Below are 18,603 nucleotides of genomic sequence, written 5' to 3'. Positions count from 1 at the left end.
TTCCCATGTTTTTCATAAAAATTTATAGCATATTAGTTGTCTCACAGGCCATCATCAGTGATCGCTCACTGGCAGTAACCTGTGGTGTTCCCTGGAGACCAAGTGACAACAAGTCTCCCCAGATTTCCAGTGTTCTCCACCTCTTGACCACTTGTGCAGATGATTGCATGTTATCGCAACAGCCGTTGTCACTGATTTCTCGTTGGCATTGGCCATTAGTGTTTCCTGAGGGTTGGGTGACAAAATGCCTCCCCAAGGTACCAGATTTGAACTGCACACTTTCAGTAGAGATTTGGTTAGTACTCTCTCACCTTGGTCTTTCGATCCTCCCTAACTCTTCACAACTAGTTGGTATGGTGTCAGTCGATGTCATCCACTGACACCATGTCAGTTTTTTATTATTATTACTATTATTATTATGATAATAATAAGGGTGCTTGTGCAGTGTACGCATGTGTATTTTAAATATTATTTTCAAGTTAAATTAAATTTTGGGTTTGTATTACCATACACATAGATTCAAAAAAGTTGTCAAAAATCAAATATGTACCAAATAAATGTTATCAAAGGCAAGATAAGTTACTCTTCTACCTATCTGGAAAGGTTTTTAGTGGTTTTACTCACTTTTAAACGTGTAATCGCTTCAAAAATCATACAATGTTTATCGATATATTTTAAAAAGAAAAATGTCGGCATGCTTGCTCTTGAACTCGGTAAGTTTGGGAAAATGAGTTCAAACAAATAAATTATACAAAATACTGTTAGAAACCCACCGAATTATGTCCGCCTATGTCACAGTAACATATTGAGTGAGTTTCTAACAGTATTTTGTATAATTTTTTTGTTTAAACTCGTTTTCCCAAACTTACCGTGTGCAACAGCAAGCATGCCGCCATTTGCATTTTTCAAATACATCGGTAAACACTGTATGTTTTTCGAGCCAAATAAACACTTTACACTAAATAAAAACACTAAAAATTTATCCAGTTTGGTAGAAAAGTAACTTATCTTACCTTTGATAACATTTATTGTTATATATTTGTTTTTTGATAACTTTTTCGAATCTATGTGTATAGTAAAACAAACCCATCATGCAAATTATTTACAGTTAAAATGTTATAAAAAACAAAAACTTGAAGTTTTAAATATATTTCAAAGAAATAAATTACGCCCGGTGCTAAAATATTGGAAATTCACCGATCGTAAAAAAAACAAACAACAAAAACAACTGCCGTGAAAAATGCTAACTTTAAATTATTTGGAAATACTCAGTGAAAAGTTTTATTTATTATTAAAAGAACGGACTGAAAAATATTATATAAAAATTGTTTGTTTTGCAGTAAAAAAAAAAATGAATAAAATGAAATATTCGACTTTCTCCAATAGAAATAGAAGTTCAAAAACTAGTTCAATTACTATATTTTGTTAGATTAAAATTATCCCAATGTGCAATTATAATAATTATTATCCAAATGGAGAATTGTTATTTCTCTTTAGAATATACATGGATAATCGGTAACACATATTGGTAGCCATGGACAATTGGTAACACAATCAGTAGCCATATTTTTTATGCCTGTTAGCGTGATCACATGGTTTAATACCGGAAACTTTCTATCCCTACAAGTTGATCAGGAAGTGACGTTATGCTGTCATGTTCACTGGCCTACTCTCTCAGTGGTGGTGATATAACCAGATATTTTAGTTAAGGGAGATAAATTGTGTGTAATTTTCCCTACTCCAAAAAAAGAATCACATATATTTCCCACCGTACTAGTTATAATGTTTGAAGTAGCAGCAACAAGGAATGTTTATTAATTTATTTTTATTTCAGACTATTATTCTCATCTTTATTAGTTGTTGTTTTCATCTTTATTGCTATCTGTAGTTGTTGTCGTCTCACCACGTTTTTGGCCAAGTAAGCCTCTGGCCGGCTTTTGGGTAGGATTGAAACCACTATCTTCAATGCTCATCTGGAACCGTAGAGATCATTGTCTGAAGAGAGCGGTTTCAATCCTACCCAAAAGCCGGCCAGAGGCTTACTTGGCCAAAAACGTGGTAAGACGAAAACAACTACGGATGGCAGTGATTGCTGAGAATGCAGTTAGGAGATTCGAAGTTCCTATCCGTCACGGTTACCACCTGACAAAGGCCAGAGGAATAGTTGGCCGAAACGTTGTGAAAACAACAACTAATAAAGATGAGAATAATAGTCCGAAATAAAAATAAATTAATATATAATGCTCATCTCAAAAATGAATTCCAATTACAGAATAATATATATACCAATCGGTACGGACCCGACTATGGAAGATCAGATAATAAATAAACGTGGATTTATAAGATCAAAGAATCCAACCTTGATTGCCCTTCGGGGCCGTGGCGCAGTTGATAGAGACGTTGAATCTCTACGGTTCCAGATGAGCATTGTCTGAAGATAGCGGTTTCAATCCTACCCAAAAGCCGGCTAGAGACTTACTTGGTCAAAAACGTGGTGAGACGAAAACAACTACGGATGGCAGTGATTGCTGAGAATGCAGTTAGAAGATTCAAAGTTCCTATCCGTCGCGATTACCACCTGACGAAGACCAGAGGAATAGTTGGCCGAAACGTTGTGAAAACAACAACTAATAAAGATGAAAACAACAACTAATAAAGATGAAAATAATAGTCCGAAATAAAAATAAATTAATATATATAATGCTCATCTCAAAAATGAATTCCAATTAAGGAATAATATATATAACAAGGAATGTTGTTTGTAGGTGTCGTTTCTTGATCGTAAAAAAGCTCAAATCAGCAGTTTAACCCATCACTCAATAAGTCGTAGGTTTAATTTATAAAACAACTAATGTTAGCCAAACTTCAGGTTTATATATCAACTTCGTCTCCTTTAGCAGAGATACACTAATTCCAACATTTCTCTAACAATTTGAATCCTTTTTATAGAAGAATTTGCTTTTAAACTTAAAATATGTCTCAGTTTCCAATATCACTTTTTCATTGGAGCAAAATTTCTTTCCCTGGAGCATTCTTTCAAGATTTGTAAGCAACCAATTGTGACTGAGAAGGAAAGAGAAGATCTGGGTGTGGAAGCAATTTAATGTATACTTCATTGCCATTGTTGTGATTAAATTGTTACACAGTGTATTATCTTGGTAAAAAAATCACTTTTTCTTTATTTGTGACAATTCTTGGTGATTTCTTTCATCAAATATGCCTATTATTCTATACAATATTCTTTGTTAATGGCTCATCATTTTTAAGCTAATCAATGAATTAAATATCTTACACATCCCAAAATACAGAGGCCAAAATCTTATCTGCTGATGTTTGTGTTTTGGGTCAGCTTTCACTTGCTGACTAGTGCATTCTCATCAAATTATTGCTAGTGTTATTTCATCTTCATCACATTATTGATGCAGACAACATTTTTGTTGCATTGAAAAAGTTGCAAACAACACTTTGAATCATCAGCAGTTTTTTCTCAATTGTGAGCAAAAACGGCACCCACTTAGAACACAGCTTTCTTATTGCAAAATAGTAATATTCTTAACTCAACATGGCACGTGCTCATCTGAACTCCAATCTATGGTTACCACCCACTTGCCAGACTTTCATGAAAAACACTCGTTTAGCTGAAACCATTATCAATAATTTCCTTGCTCTTTTTATCCATGCCTATTCCATGGACAATGTTTCTTTCTCATGAAACTTCAATTTATAATTGGCCCAAAGGGATTTGTGGGTTTGTTCATATTGTTTTTAGAAAAGAATTGGCACAATCTGAGCATTCAGCATCATTTGTGTCTGTATAAACACATGTAAATTATAGCTATTCTTTCTGACAGAGTAAAGTCAAAATAACACTTATCAAGCCATTACTTTCCTTGAACAGTATTTTCCCTGTCAGAAAATAGGTTGATAGGTTACTTCAGAAGTCAATTTCTAAAAGTTGTCAAACACATGCCCACATATAAAATGTCCATTAAACCAATAATGATGATGATGATAAGAAAGCAATGCTTTATCAAACACAAATTCAATTTTTTTTTTCAAGCTTGCATAGTAGCTTAACTTAAATAACGGTATTTGTAAAGTAATAACCCGATTTAGTTTACATTTTGACATGTGTGCCATTTTACAAAATATAGATTATTTTAGTAGTAGCTCGATTTATATTCCAAACTGGGAACTTATTGTCTGATGTGTTAAAGCATGAGAAATTTATGTGCATCCTTTTATAAATTTTTGTACTGTCTGTCTGGGTGTGTGCATGTAATGCGGTTTGTCTCAGCCTACAAGCAATCCACTCAGGCAAGTTAGGTACCGAAATGAAGCTTATGACCCAGTGGATGTTTTAGTGATATTTATGTCCATGTTTTGTGCATTGAAATGCAAAAAAATAACGATTTACTAAACAATGTTTTATTTACTGGATACTTTTCCGGTATTCACCGGAAGTTATTATCTCCCTTAGTTAATTCGATTTATTGTGTGTGTGTGTGTGTGAGAGAGAAAGAAATAGAGAGAGAGAGAGAGTGAGTGAGTGATGCGGTTTGTCTCAGCCTACAGGCAATCCACCCAGGCAAGTTCGGTACCGAAATGAAGCTTATGACCCAGCGGATGTTTTAGTGATATTTATATCCGTGTTTGGTGTATGGAAATGCAAAAAACTAACGATTTACTAAACAACGTTTTATTTACTGGATATTTTTCCGGTATTCACCGGAAGTTATTATCTCCCTTAGTAAGTTTGATTTACTGTGTGAGTGAGTGAGAGAGAGAAACAGGAACAGGCAGGCAGGCGGTTCGAAATGAAGCTTATGACCCAGTGGATGTTTTAGTGATATTTATATCCATATTTGGTGTATGGAAATGCAAAAAAAAAAAGAAAAGAAAATAACGATTTACTAAACAACGTTTTATTTACTGGATATTTTTTCTGGGCAAACATGGGTGCTTGTTCTACAAAAACCCAAACAGCATTTTTCTTTCTCTTTCAAACAATAGACAGCCAAAACAAATATAGATACTCAATTTCTGCTTACAGAGAAAACACCTTTCTTTCACTAAAACATTGTCAGATTTTTTGAACTCTCATTCATTACAAACACTTTATTTTGTATTGTCCTAATAAAATTATCAATAAGAATTAATTATTTGATATGTGTAGAAATTGTCACTCTCCTTTCTTTTGATAAGATCCTATCTTCTACCATGTTGGTGGGTAATAGAGATAATGTTGCATGTTTGAATACTCGTATCAATCATTTCAACTTTTAATTTTGAAATGTGGATAGGCATTAAAAACTCTTTACAAATAGAAGTTTGAACATGAGTCAGATAGTTTTCAATGTATACATCTATAAACTGTGCTTGTACGTTTGTTAGGTGGCATGTATATGTTTTACTGGATACGGTATTTAGAAATCCATAACAGTTTTATTCATCTTCCAAGGCCCTTTTCACTAGGGACCGGAATTGTCTTTAAAAGACATACCTCCATGCATTGGTTAGGGGTAAAAAATAATGGGACAAAGAGAGTTTGGTTAGATGAATTGAATATTCCTGAGAAGCCTTTGGCCTCCAAAGTGGTACTGGCTGGATTTTTTTTTTTAAATAAATTTTCTTCATTTGAAGATTGTAATGTTGGGTATGGGATATAGGAGAGAAATGTTGTGCATTTCTCTCATAATATTACTTAAATAAACACAAGGCCAAACGACATTGCTTTTAACAAAACAATAATAAAGGGTTTATTTAGAAAAGGCGAGATTGTATCTCAGACTGAAGAGAAAGAGAGAAAGTGTAAATGTCTGTTTAAAGGTGTCGTCTGCCATCAGACTGCAGTCGTCAACAAGTAGCAGTGGGAGAAGTGAGTGAAAGAGGTCTGTATAGGCCGCTTGCTGGCGTCTCTCTGGTGATTGCAGCTGAGATCCCAAAGGGCTAAAAATAGTCCTTAAGGGGACAGCTCAAATCAATGCGCCCTGCCAACCGATTGGTCAGAGTGGCCGAATCACTTTGGCACCGGGCATTGATCCACTTATAGTAAATAGTTTGTTAACTGCTAGATCACCCCCTGCTTAGGCGAAAAGCCGATAAAGAAAAATAAAAAGATAGCAGTCTTTAGAAGAATACAGAACACAAGGCAACATAATGTCTGGAAGTTTATTTTGCCGAAGAAAGAATATATAAAGAGGTAATGAGAATAGAAAGTTCCAGCTAAAAATTCTTTCTTTTTTTTTTATTTTTATTTATTTATTTTTTTTTTTAAATAAACCGAATTTACAGGGGTTTGAATATACAAAGTTTTGCATAATTTTTTGGGGCCAATGTACACGGCGGCCACTACGTGTAGTAGTGACATAGTTGTCATTTTCAGTATTCACTTCAGGTGTTTGCTGTGTGAATGTAGGTGGGATATGTGTGTCTTGTGTTTCTGAGTCAAGAAAAGCTCTTTTCACTCTGTCAACAGATACTGTTTCATTTTTGCCCCTAATATCCACGGTGAAAAGTTTAGAAATGCGTGATAACACGCGATAAGGACCAGTATAAGGCGGTGTTAGAGGGGCTTTCACACAGTCTTTTCTAAGAAACACGTGTGTCCATGAAGGGGACCGAAGATTTTATGGTCTGTTCCCTGGGTTTCATGGGTGGGAGCTTACTAAAATAAGCTTGCAGTCTGTTTATAAACAGGGTTGGATCTGACAATCCTAGTTCTATCGGGATCAGCATCTGACCTGGCAGCGATAGAGGTACTCTATAGACAAGTTCGGCTGGAGAGTATCCGAGGTCCTCTTTGATAGCTGCACGACAACCAAGAAGAACAACAGGTATGTATTCGCTCCATCGCTGTTGGTCAGGGTAAGCACATAAGGCAGCTTTCAATTGTTGATGGAAGCGTTGTCTGATCCTGTTCGAAGCTGGGTGATAGCTTGTTGTTCGAATATGTTTGATCCATAAAATCCTGGAAAGTTCCTGGAACAGGTGGCATTCAAACTGTGCTCCATGGTCTGTGGTAATTGTTGTGGGGACTCCATAGCGCGATATCCAGCCCGATATAAGGGTTTGCGCTACAGATTCAGCCGAAATGTCCTTAAGGGGAATAGCTCCAGGCCACCATGTGAAACGGTCTATGCAGATAAGTGAATCCCTAGCTGACTGGCCATGGTCCAACGAAATCGATGTGAACATGGTTGAACCGAGCATCTGGGATGCTGAATGTTCCCAGGGGTGCACGGATATGGTTGTGCACCTTTGACTTCTGACAGAAAATGCAGGAACGTGTCCAGGCAGTGATGTCACGCCTCATATTAGGCCAGAAAAATCTAGCTGCAATCAGCTTCACTGTGGCTTTGTGCCCAGCGTGTGCCAGATTGTGTAGTGTGTCAAAGACAGCTCTATGATGAGTCATGGGAACAAACGGTCTAGGTGAATCTGTCGAAGTGTCACATATGATCTGCATGTCCGAAATAGGCACGGGCAGATACGCGAATTTGCAAGTTGCGAATTCAGGTGACGACAGATCCAACTTGTCCAGACTTTGCTGGTCTAAGGCCATTTGTTGTAAATCGATATCTGAAGGTGAGGACAGAGAATTAATAGGGAGATGGGATAAAGCGTCTGGCGCAGTGTTTTGTCCCCCAGAGATATGTCGGATATTGCTGGTAAATTGCAAAACAAAATCCAAGTGACAAGTTTCGTGAGGTGAATATTTGTCCGACTTAGCACGCAGTGCGAATGTAAGCAGACGGTGATCAGTGTAGATCACAAATTGTTGGCCCTCGAGTGAATGCTGAAAGTGTTTCATTGCGAGGTACATAGCCAGGAGTTCACGGGCAAACGTGCTATAATGTTGTTCTGCCAGTTTCAGCTGCCTCAAAAAATATGAGAGGGGTTGTAGTTGTTGTTGGTGCTGTTGTTGCAACACTGCACCTAAAGCTGTGCCCGATGCATCCACAACCAGTGAAACCTGGTCATCAGGCACAGGATGTGCAAGTAATGTGTGTGTTGCTAGTTCTTCCTTCACTTCTTTAAAGGCTTTCAGCTGAATATCATTCAGCGAAATCTGCTCATTTTTCTTCTTCCTGTTACGTTACAAATCAGAAAGAGGAGATAAGAGATCTGAACAGTTTGGGATGAAGCGCCTGTAGTAATTTAGCAGGCTGAGGAAGTGCCTTAGTTGGCGAAGTGAAGTGGGTGGTTTAAGGTCTTGTAGAACCTTAACCTTTTCAGGTAAGGGAGATATACACTCTGGGCTGATGATGTGGCCCAGGAAAACTAACTCTAAAGTACCAAAAACACATTTACCAGAGTTAATTCCAACCTGGTACTGTTGAAACCGTTCGAACACTAGGCGGAGGTGAGTGACATGTTCCTCAGGTGAGGCACTTGCCACTAGAATGTCTTATATGTAGTTATAGATGAAGTCTAAATCACGCACTACCTCGTCCATGAAGCGTTGAAAGATACTAGCCGCGTTTCACAAACCAAAAGGCATAGTTAAAACTTCAAATGCTCCAAACGGAGTTGTTACAGCAGTTTTTGGGATGTCGGCTGAATTCACTGGAATCTGATGGTATGCCTTAACCAAATCTAGTTTGGAGAAGGTCTTACAACCGTGCAGTGGAGAAGCGAAGTCCTGTATGTGTGAGATTGGGTAATGATCGGGTATCGTAGTGGCATTCAATCGTCGGTAGTCCTCAGTCAGACGCCAATCTCCGGAACGTTTTGGGACTATATGCAAAGGGGAAGCCCATGGACTGGGCAAGGGGCGTATGATTCCCAGTTGCAGCATATGGTTGAACTCTGCTTTCGCTGCTTTAAGTTTGTCAGCAGGGAGGCGTCGAGATCGTGAGAATACAGGAGCACCTGTGGTCTCAATTTGGTGAGCTGTTGAGTGAGGTGGTTCACTCACAACAAAATTCAAGTTAGTTAACTCTGGGTAGGAGTTTAATAATGTATGATATGGATCATCGGCAGAAGCGATGAAAAATACAGGACCGATAGATGTGAAGTTCGATTTTGAACCCATGACTGAAAGTTCCGTATTAGCATATATCAGCTGTTGTCTGTGTATGTCACCTAATATGTTGAAGTGATGCAGAAAGTCTGCACCTATAATGGGATAGGGCAAATCAGCTATCGTAAAAACCCACGTAAAGTCTCTATGTAATTCCAAGTCAAGGGAACAAGAAATTTGACCGTACATGGGAATAGACGAGTGATTTACCGCTTGCAGTGTGATGGGTAAAACTGGCGGTTTCTCGGTGAAGAGTTTCAGTGGCCAAATGCTGCAAGCTGCTCCTGTATCAACCAAGCAACGCACTTGGGATAAGGAGTCAGTGATAAAATAGGCACGGTTGTGGGAGGTCTGTGGAGAATGTGCCGTGCTCAGTTCTCCAGATGATCGTTTCCCTGGTCTAAATACGAACAGGATATTGTACAGCACCGTGCGTCCTTGCCAAAATGACTATGATAAAAGCATAGTCCTGGCTTGCTAGAATGACGGCAGTGATGTGGGGTTGGCGAAAGGCTCTTGTAGCGGCGTCTGGGTGATTGTGATCTGGCCACACTCAGCTTCCTCACCTCTCTGGTAAGCCACTCAAGAGCATCAAGTATAGCCAAGGAAGTGGCTTCTTGATTTGTGGCCCTAACTTTGGCTGAGAGCATAAAGACTTCAGCCGAAGTCTGGGGGATAGCTGCATTGATAGAACCCCTGGTAAAGTCCATAACTTTATCTGCTAATGCCGCTACAACATTGACAGTGTTTTTCTCCAACATAGGAGCTGAAATGGCTTTCACCTGTGTCGGCAGCCTCGAAAAGAAAAGCTGTTTTATAAGGGCACTGTCAGCAGGGACGTCTTCAGCTAACTCTCATTCACTGGAGTAGCTCACTAGGCAAAACAGTCTCCCAAGAGCTCATCGTGGACTAACATTTGGAAGTGTTTTTCCGCTGACACTGACGTCCGGAGCAGAACCTCCTGTTTTATTGAGTCGTATGTAGAGTTAGGAGGGGTGTCAGTGATCAAGTCTTTGACCACTGGCGTCAACGACGCAAAGAGTGCACTAAATAATATCAGCAATTGCTGATGCTCTTTAATGTCGTTTGTTGAAAAATACAACTCGAGTTGAACGAACCAAACTCGGATGTCACCCGCATAAGCAGGCAAGGCGGTAGACATTAGATTAATAAGTAAAATGAACAGACCAAAAAATCAAAAGTCGAAAAGTGAAAAAAAAAAACTTCTTCAAACAGACACGAATGAGAGATAGAAAAACGAAGGAAAATAAGTCAAAAGAATTACAAGTAAGATAAAAATAAATAATAGCAATAGTATGGATTGGAAAGGAAAGATTTAAGAATTTGTGTGTGTGTGTGTGTGTGTGTGTGTGTGTGTGTGTGTGTGTGTGTGTGTGTGTGAAAAATGAAGTTAATACTGTACTTACAGTGTAGTTGGCCATTATAAAATAAATAAATAAGTATTTTTGAAACAAAGTTCTTCAGTTTTTTTTTTCTTTTCTTGTTAATTTTTTTTTTTATAGAAGAGAGAGACAGGAAACCCGGAGTTTTTTTGTTATTGCTTTCTTCTTCGATTTTGAACGCGCTGTCGCTGTTTGTATTGGCGATGGCGACAAAAGGAAAACGAATAACTTTCTTGTTGTTTTCGTCAAAGTTCTTTTTGTGATAAAAAATATATCTCTTCCAGTCTTTCAGCCTTTGTGAGTTGGTCCCTTGTTTTTTTTATATATATTTTTTTTAAAATAAATTTTCTTTATTTGAAGATTGTAATGTTGGGTATGGGGTATAGGAGAGAAATGTTGTGCATTTCTCTCCTAATAATTACTGAAATAAACACAGGGCCAAACGACATTACTTTTAACAAAACAATAATCCTGTCTTAATCTTGCCAATTTTTGTGTATTATATATGTAGAAGTGTAAGCCACTTTGAGCTTCAGATGGTTCGCTGTTACACACAAGTCCTGGTAGGTGACTTGTTTGTAGTAGACAGTTCCACAGAACAAAATATTCTTACAAGTCCTGGTAGGTGACTTGTTTGTAGTAGACAGTTCCACAGAACAAAATATTCTTACCGTGTCGAAACCCGGGAAAGAACATGTGAAATTGCACCAGAAAAGGTTTAATATTTATGAAGCCATTCTGGTTTCTGATTGGTTTGTAGCAGAACGTGAATTAATTTGATTCGTCCGTTCTTAGCAGCATCGTTTATAAATAGAATCGTCCGACTGTGTGGGATCATACCCCATTATCACTCCAAAATATTGCAATTTATTTATTTATCTTTGTTCTCTTATTGCAGTCTTACTAAAACTTGAAACTCCTTAACATTACCTATCATGTCTTATTACTCGTGTTTTAAACTTTTTTTGTTAAATATGTCTGGTATTATCCTAAACTATTAATTAATAAAAAAAAAAAAACTTCCACGGATTAATATGGGAGGGGAGACTATCGGCAAATTCTATTCTAAACTGGGAATGGGCAAAGGACTTATACTAAGCGGATATAAATAAGTCCCTCTTACCGTTTTTTTTTTTTGTTTTTTTTTTTAATGGAGAGTAGATAATGCAGTGGATGTGTTATCGGCAGCTCCAGTAACTCTCACTTCTCCTTTTTTTGTCCCTCAGTCCTCATTTCTAATGAATGATGTTTCTGACAAAGGGTGAAGAAAAAGCTGCTTCCCAGGTTGATAGTACTTCGTGAACAGTAGTCTGAGATGCCGGAAATTTTCTGTCTCTATATCTATCCTTGCGGCCATGTCACTAGTAAGGGTGCTGGAGGTAAACGTTTTCATCTGGGCTGACGTTCACCGCCTAATAGTCAGGGACCCGAACCTTGGAATAACCACTAAGGAGGCTGTCCTATCAGCAGGTGCAAAGTACTGGGGCTGCTGTATTGCCATTTGGTGAATGGATTCTGGACCATGCAGTAGTCTCTGGTGGGGCCTCTCGATGCCATACTAGTGGGTAATTGTTACGGCTTTACCTTATCATGTGCTACAAAAAAAAAAAAAAAATTTTCCTGTCTTTCCTCTCTTACTTTCCCTCTCTGTTCTGCTCTAACCAAGTATGCTGACCTGTTCCACAAATCCCAAAATCCTCAACATGAAATATCTCAAAAAAGAAAACATGAATAAACCTAGAACCCCATCCTCCTACGTAGACCCCTACTACCATGTCTCCTTCTCCAACATCAGGGGTCTATGTTCTAACCTTCCAGAGGTTGAAACCCAATTACAGGAGATGAAACCTGACATATTCTTTCTAAGCGAAACTGGAATAGAGCCAACCACCTCCCTAGATGAGTTCATAAAAGGATACTCTAACCTAACATCTAAATCTGACCCCCAAGATCGCCACGGGCATGGAATATGTGCCTACATTAAAGATGGCTTCCCATGTGTCAGGGATATCTCCAGAGAAGACCCTAATCTACCTTATATGTGCTTCCGGGTTGCACTTGCTTACACCACCGCATTTATATTTGCCCTCTATCGCCCCCACAACAGTGGAGTTACTGTCTTTAAGAGTGTATCAGAAAAAATTGACCACATCCTGTCTGCTCATCCCTCGGCTAACATTCACATTTGCGGTGACTTCAATGTCCATAATGTGGCATAGCTGACCCACTCAAATAAGACTGATGAGGAGGGGAGGTTCTGTCATGATTTTGCCATTGCCTATGACCTCACTCAGATTGTCCGCGAGCCCACCCATATGCCCGATAGTACCGGTCAGTTCGCAAGCCTCCTAGACCTTTTTCTATCCACTTCCCCTGAGCTATGCTCATGTTCCGTTCTATCTCCTCTGGGATCCTCCGACCACTGCGTCGTATCATTTAAGATAAAAATGAAATATAATAAATCTACAGACGTACCTCTCCACTGTACTGTATACCGATACTCTATGGCGGACTGGGATAGCTTCCGTACATTCATATCTGATCTCCCTCTCCATTCCATGTTTAAAAAGGATGTGTCCTCTATAGTATCAGATCTGATCGAATGGTTAATTGTAGGCATAGGCCAATTCATACCATCCAAAAGATTCCAACAAAAACCTAACAGCCAGCCATGGTTCTTCCCTGAATGTGCTGCTGCCATTGCACACAGAAATCACTTTTTCCATAGCTACCAACGTAATAGATGCACTGAAACTAAAGCTTCTTTCAGAACCGCCAGCAACCACTGTAAAAGAGTAATAAAAAATGCAAGAGAACTATATGCGCAATCCGTTAAGTCCAAAGTAGCTGAGCAGCGGCTTGGTTCCCACCAGTTCTGGCAAATAGCAAATAGGATCTTGAACAGAAACGTGCGCTCTATCCCAACCATTATCAATGGACCAGAGGTCATCTCGACAGCATCCGACAAGGCCAAACTATTTGCCAAAAACTTTGCGGCAAATTCTACCCTGTGTGACGAAGGCCATCAACTCCCCATATTCCCTCCTATTACAGACAACACGCTATGCAACATACAAATATCTGTGCGTGAGGTTGCCAAGCTAATCAAGAACCTTGACTCCAGTAAAGCAACTGGTCCCGACGGTATTCCAATTATAGTGTTAAAAAAATTACAACCAGAACTTGCGCCCATACTTTCCAAACTGTTTAAGCGTTGCCTTAAGGAGAAGTGCTTTCCAACACCCTGGAAAACCTCATCAGTATTCCCTGTATTTAAGAATTCAGGTGATAAGTCATCCCCCTCTCAGTACAGACCAATAAGTCTCCTGTGTGTTATGAGTAAGTTGCTGGAATCCACAATAAATAGAGAAGTAGTCAACCACCTCAGCAGAAATAACCTTCTTAGTGACACGCAATATGGTTTCCGCTCTGCTAGATCTACAGCAGATGTGCTAACGGTTATATCTCATAGGATTAGCGAATCTCTCGACAAAGGCTTTATTTCTAGGGCAATTACTCTCGACATATCAAAGGCCTTTGATAAGGTTTGGTTGGCATAAAGGCCTACTACACAAGATTTCCAGCTACGGTATAACTGGAAATGTTTTCTCTATCATTAAGTCATTTCTCTCAGATAGGCTCATAAGAGTAATTGTTGATGGGCAGAAATCAAAGGCCCACAGTATTAATGCTGGAGTTCCTCAGGGGTCCATACCGGGCCCAACTCTCTTCCTGATCTACATGAATGATCTCCCAAAACACATACTAAAATCTTTCGTTGAAATCTATGCTGATGACACGACCATCTATGGCAACACATCAAAGGCTGTAAATGACAAAGTTCTCTCTGATTCTCTCTCCTCTGATCTTGACCGTGTGGTACAGTGGGGAAAGAGGTGGCTCGTTACCTTTAATGCATCTAAGACCAAGCTCCTATCTCTACATCATAAACGCTCTGATCCTCATCTGGCATCAATTGAAATGGATGGCTCTCGTCTAAGGGAGGCCCCAGGATTTGATAAGCTCCTGGGTTTGACCTTTACACCTGATCTTAAATAGAACACATACATCAAGTCTGTGGCCAAGGTCGCTGGGAAAATGGTGGGATCCTTCTACCGCTCCAGAAGATATCTCACTAATGATGCAATTCTCTATCTATATAAGAGCCAAGTACGTCCAAAGATGGAGTACTGCTGCCACATCTAAGCGAGGGCTGCAAAAAACAGCCTATTCTGCCTTGACGGAGTACAAAATAGACTCCGTGGCTTGGTCGGGGATGCTCTTTTCTCTACCCTGCAACCTCTTTCCCACAGAAGAGACGTAGCGAGCCTGTCATTGTTCTATCATTATTTCCATGGCAGGTGCTCGTCTGAGCTCCATTCTCTGGCCCCCCCCTCGCCAGTCTTTCTCAAAAAACACCCGACTAGCTGAAACCACTGTCAATAATTTTCCCCACTCCTTATCTGTGCCTAAATCAAAACATAGATACCATGAACAAAGCTTCTTTCTTAGAACTGTACGCCTGTGGAACTCTGTTCCGCTTGCCTGTTTCCCTCCCGACTTCAACCTGGATGTCTTCAAGTCCAACACAAACAAATTCCTGATGAACCGCCCCCCCCCAAGTAATGACACCTTACCAATTCTCCAATACTATTGCTACACTCTCCCTTTGATTACTGTACACACAATAACCCTTATCCCTGATTGGCCATTGGCCCTTGATAAGTGGCGAAGTCCATGTAAAAAAGAATAAAAAAATTTAAAAAAAATAATAATGGGTTTATTTAGAAAAGGCGACTGAAGAGAAAGTAAGAAAGTGTAAATGTCTGTTTGAAGGTGTCGTCTGCCATCAGACTGCAGTCGTCAACAAGTAGCAGTGGGAGGGGTGAGTGAGAGAGGTCTATATAGGTCGCTTGCTGGCGTCTCTCTGGCGATCGAAGCTGAGATCCCAAAGGGTAAAAATAGTCCTTAAGGGAACAGCTCAAATCAATGCGCCCTGCCAACCGATTGGTCAGTGTGGCCGAATCACTTTGGCATCGGGCATTGATCCACTTATAGTAAATAGTTTGTTAACTGCTACAGGGGCAGCCAAACCAGCTGCCAACATTGGCCTACATTTTATTAAAACCAGCCGATAGCTCTTTTTAGTATCCTCGTTGTTCCCTTAAGTGCAATTGTCTAGATCTCTTTTGCACTTGGTTCACCAGGAATATTAGTTAGGTAGGACTTCAGATGCTTCTTCATAAGCCCTGTAGCACCTATAATAACTAATATGATTGATATCTTCCTAAGATTCCTGTTTATTTTCATATCATGCATGAGACCCTGATATTTGGTCTGTTTCTCCCTTTCAGCTCTGTTCAGAGCTCCATCATTAGGGACACTGCGTGTTCTCTATGAAAGATTCAGAAAGATGTTGTGTTCAACTTTTTATACTACATACACACTAGCTTTCTCTGATTAGCTGAAAAAAACTAGTAAATGAACATTTTGTTCAATGAAGAGTGTAGGGGTGCAGAGGTTCAAGTGAAATTAAATCTCTTTGCCTCAAACAAAATAATAAAAAAAAAGAATGAAACAAAATGACACCTCCTTCGTATTTAAAATGCACTGCATTTATTTTTTAAACAAAAACAACAAGGTGAATAAACAGAAGTCCGATCGGCGGAAGTCCTTTCGAAGTCATTATGATTAGAATGTTAGATGAAAGTCCTTTGTGGAATCAAGGAGTTTAGAAAGTTAAAGTCCTTTGTGAAAATAATGAGATTATTTTAAAGTTTGTGTTTTATCTGGGGAAGTTCGCCTTAAAAGTCCCATAAGGAAAGTAATTCGTGAGGAAAGTAATTCATTGTTATTAATTAGAAAATGTGCAGAATGGATACATGTGTGCGTGGCCTGTGTAATCATGGTGTTGACGGCTTTGGCAGCGACGATGTTATGAAATCAAGAGGCATGCTCTCACATGTTGTCGAAGCAAGAAGAAAGGAAGAAAACTGAATTGACTGAATGAACTAATGAACTGAAACTAAACTTTAGAAGACTGATGCGTTTTTATACATTTTGGGTCGGCTCCAAAAACAAGATTGCTACTGCTGATATTTTGGTTTTTGGAAAAGCGTTAAAAAGACAATCTTCTGAATTTTCTCATTGGTCGCTTGTGTCACGTGATACTTCGCCAACTACGTCCACCAGAAATATGTTCATTTTACTTTTGTTGTTGTGAGAAAAGTGTGTGGGCGTATTTGATATTGTGCCGTTGCTGGAAGAACTTATTTTTGTGCAAAATGCGCCGGGAAATTGAAATGAATAAAGGTTCGTTTATTTGCGCACGAGCATGCGCGCGTGTGTGTGTGTGAGTGCACAACTGCACAAGAGTTATAAAAATATCATATTTACTGTGCTAGTCCTCTTACCGACATAAAAATATTTAATTACAACGTTTTCTTTAATAGTTACTACCAAATAAAGTTATATGTGAAACCGTTAATAAAAAAGTTAAAAATTAACAAAGGCAATAACATTTATGAAGCCTAAGTTGATTCAAGAATATTTACGTGTAACGTTTTCACTAACACTTGCTTTCAAATAGATATGGTTGTAAAATAGTAAAGAAAAAGACAAACTACAAAAGGCCTACACAATATTTGAAGATTAAACTGCTTAAAATATTAATTATAACTTAATTATAATTACTTTTAAATAAATATTTTGATAAAATAATTAGAAAAAAAAGCCAAACTGAAAGCCAAATTTTTAAAAAGGCCAAATTGTTTCAAAAAAGGCCAATCCTGTGGTAGAAAACAACCCTCTCCCTTCTCCTCGAAACTTATCGTCAAGGAAGATAACTCTGATTGCTTTACGCCATGCGTGATCACCGGAATAAAAAAAAAATATATCTACATTTTCTATAACTCTTTAAAAAAAACAGAGAGACATATATTTCTTTAATTTTATTTTTCTTTCCTCTTGAATTTCTTCATTAGTTAACATAGTGAATATTTTTAAAAGGATTTTATTTGCTTTTATGAACCAACAATGACCAAAGAAAAATAAAGTAACGGAAATGCAGTTTGCTAAAATTTGAAAAAGGTAAAATTAATAAGAAAAAACAATGTTTTGTTTGTTTTATTTTTAGTTTTCGTAAACACGAACTTTTGTGTGTGTGAAAAAAGAAATCTTTTTATTTTAAAGAAGAAAAAAAAGAAAACTGTTTAAAAATTATATTTCGATTTCAGTTATTTTCTTTGTTTTAAAATGTTCCAGCTGTTCAATTGGAGAAATATGCACCAAACATTTTGTTTGTTTTATTCAAATCTAAGATAAAATTATTTTAACCGAAAAATAAAAATGATTTTATTTTATTTTTCATGGGATTACACCTCAATAGAAAGAAATTTTATTTTTGTTTTTATGGAAAAGTTATTTGAAAAACAGCGTACTCTAGACTTATTTTACAATAATAAATTTAACGTAAAATGATCAGTTAAGTTTTAGGCAATGAATCGATTTTTTTACATTTTTTTTATTTTTTATTTTAATTTTCCACCTTTGTGTTGAGTTGTTTTTCAGGTTTAACGTAAATTTTAGCGAGAACGATGTTGTCTTTTTTTTTTTTTTCTTTCTTTTTAAACAATAAAACTGCTCGCTACTTGGTCGAATTCTTTTAAACTACATGAACGACCCTAGTGTATAAGTTATACACTGTATAACTCTGTCCCGTCGGGAGGCATAGTAAATAGGTACATGAATTTATACCCCCCTCCGACAAATCCTAAAAAGGCAAAAATTTATATTAAAAAAAAAATGAAATAATAATAATAATGTGTGAGTCCTTGGATACGATTTAATTTTTGTGTGTTTGTAAACTACTACAATCTCGTGGCGTCGCTAAAACTTGTATTTTTGCTATTTTCGACAGAGGATTCTGACTCTGTCCACTCCACTACCTTAGGGTAATCCTGTGGTTTTCCGACCCATGTAATTTTATCGAAAATATTTTGTAGGGGTTATTTTTTATTTTATTATTTATTTATTTTTTTGTTTGGGTTATTTTTATTTGGATGCTTCTGCATTTACTAACTCGACAAAGTTGACCCGAGATCACCCGGAAACACCGGAAAAGGTTTGAGCGTTCCTCAATTTTTAACGAACGCCCTGCCTGCTTTTTAGTTAATT

At 38.0% G+C, this 18,603-nt stretch overlaps 1 protein-coding gene across 8 annotated transcripts in view; it reads left to right on the top strand.

The window, feature by feature from the left end:
* Positions 1-18,603, top strand: part of LOC145292788 (uncharacterized) — a 95,303-nt gene that overhangs the window by 26,543 nt on the left and 50,157 nt on the right. For 2 of the 8 annotated variants that reach the window (XM_080138863.1, XM_080138829.1), the window contains exon 1: positions 17,296-17,517. The exons of 4 other annotated variants lie outside the window; for them this stretch is intronic. The gene's annotated coding sequence lies outside the window, so the exon portion shown is untranslated. Of the gene's footprint in view, positions 1-17,264; positions 17,518-18,603 lie in introns of those variants that run through there. 2 more of the 8 variants (XM_080138852.1, XM_080138845.1) reach the window with 2 other exon arrangements.

This window comes from Euprymna scolopes, chromosome 2 (genome assembly GCF_053919585.1).
Source record: "Euprymna scolopes isolate OS-2025 chromosome 2, ASM5391958v1, whole genome shotgun sequence".
NCBI lineage: Eukaryota > Metazoa > Mollusca > Cephalopoda > Sepiida > Sepiolidae > Euprymna > Euprymna scolopes.
Note: the sequence above shows the minus strand (reverse complement) of the source record. Positions and strands in the feature narration are given on the sequence as shown.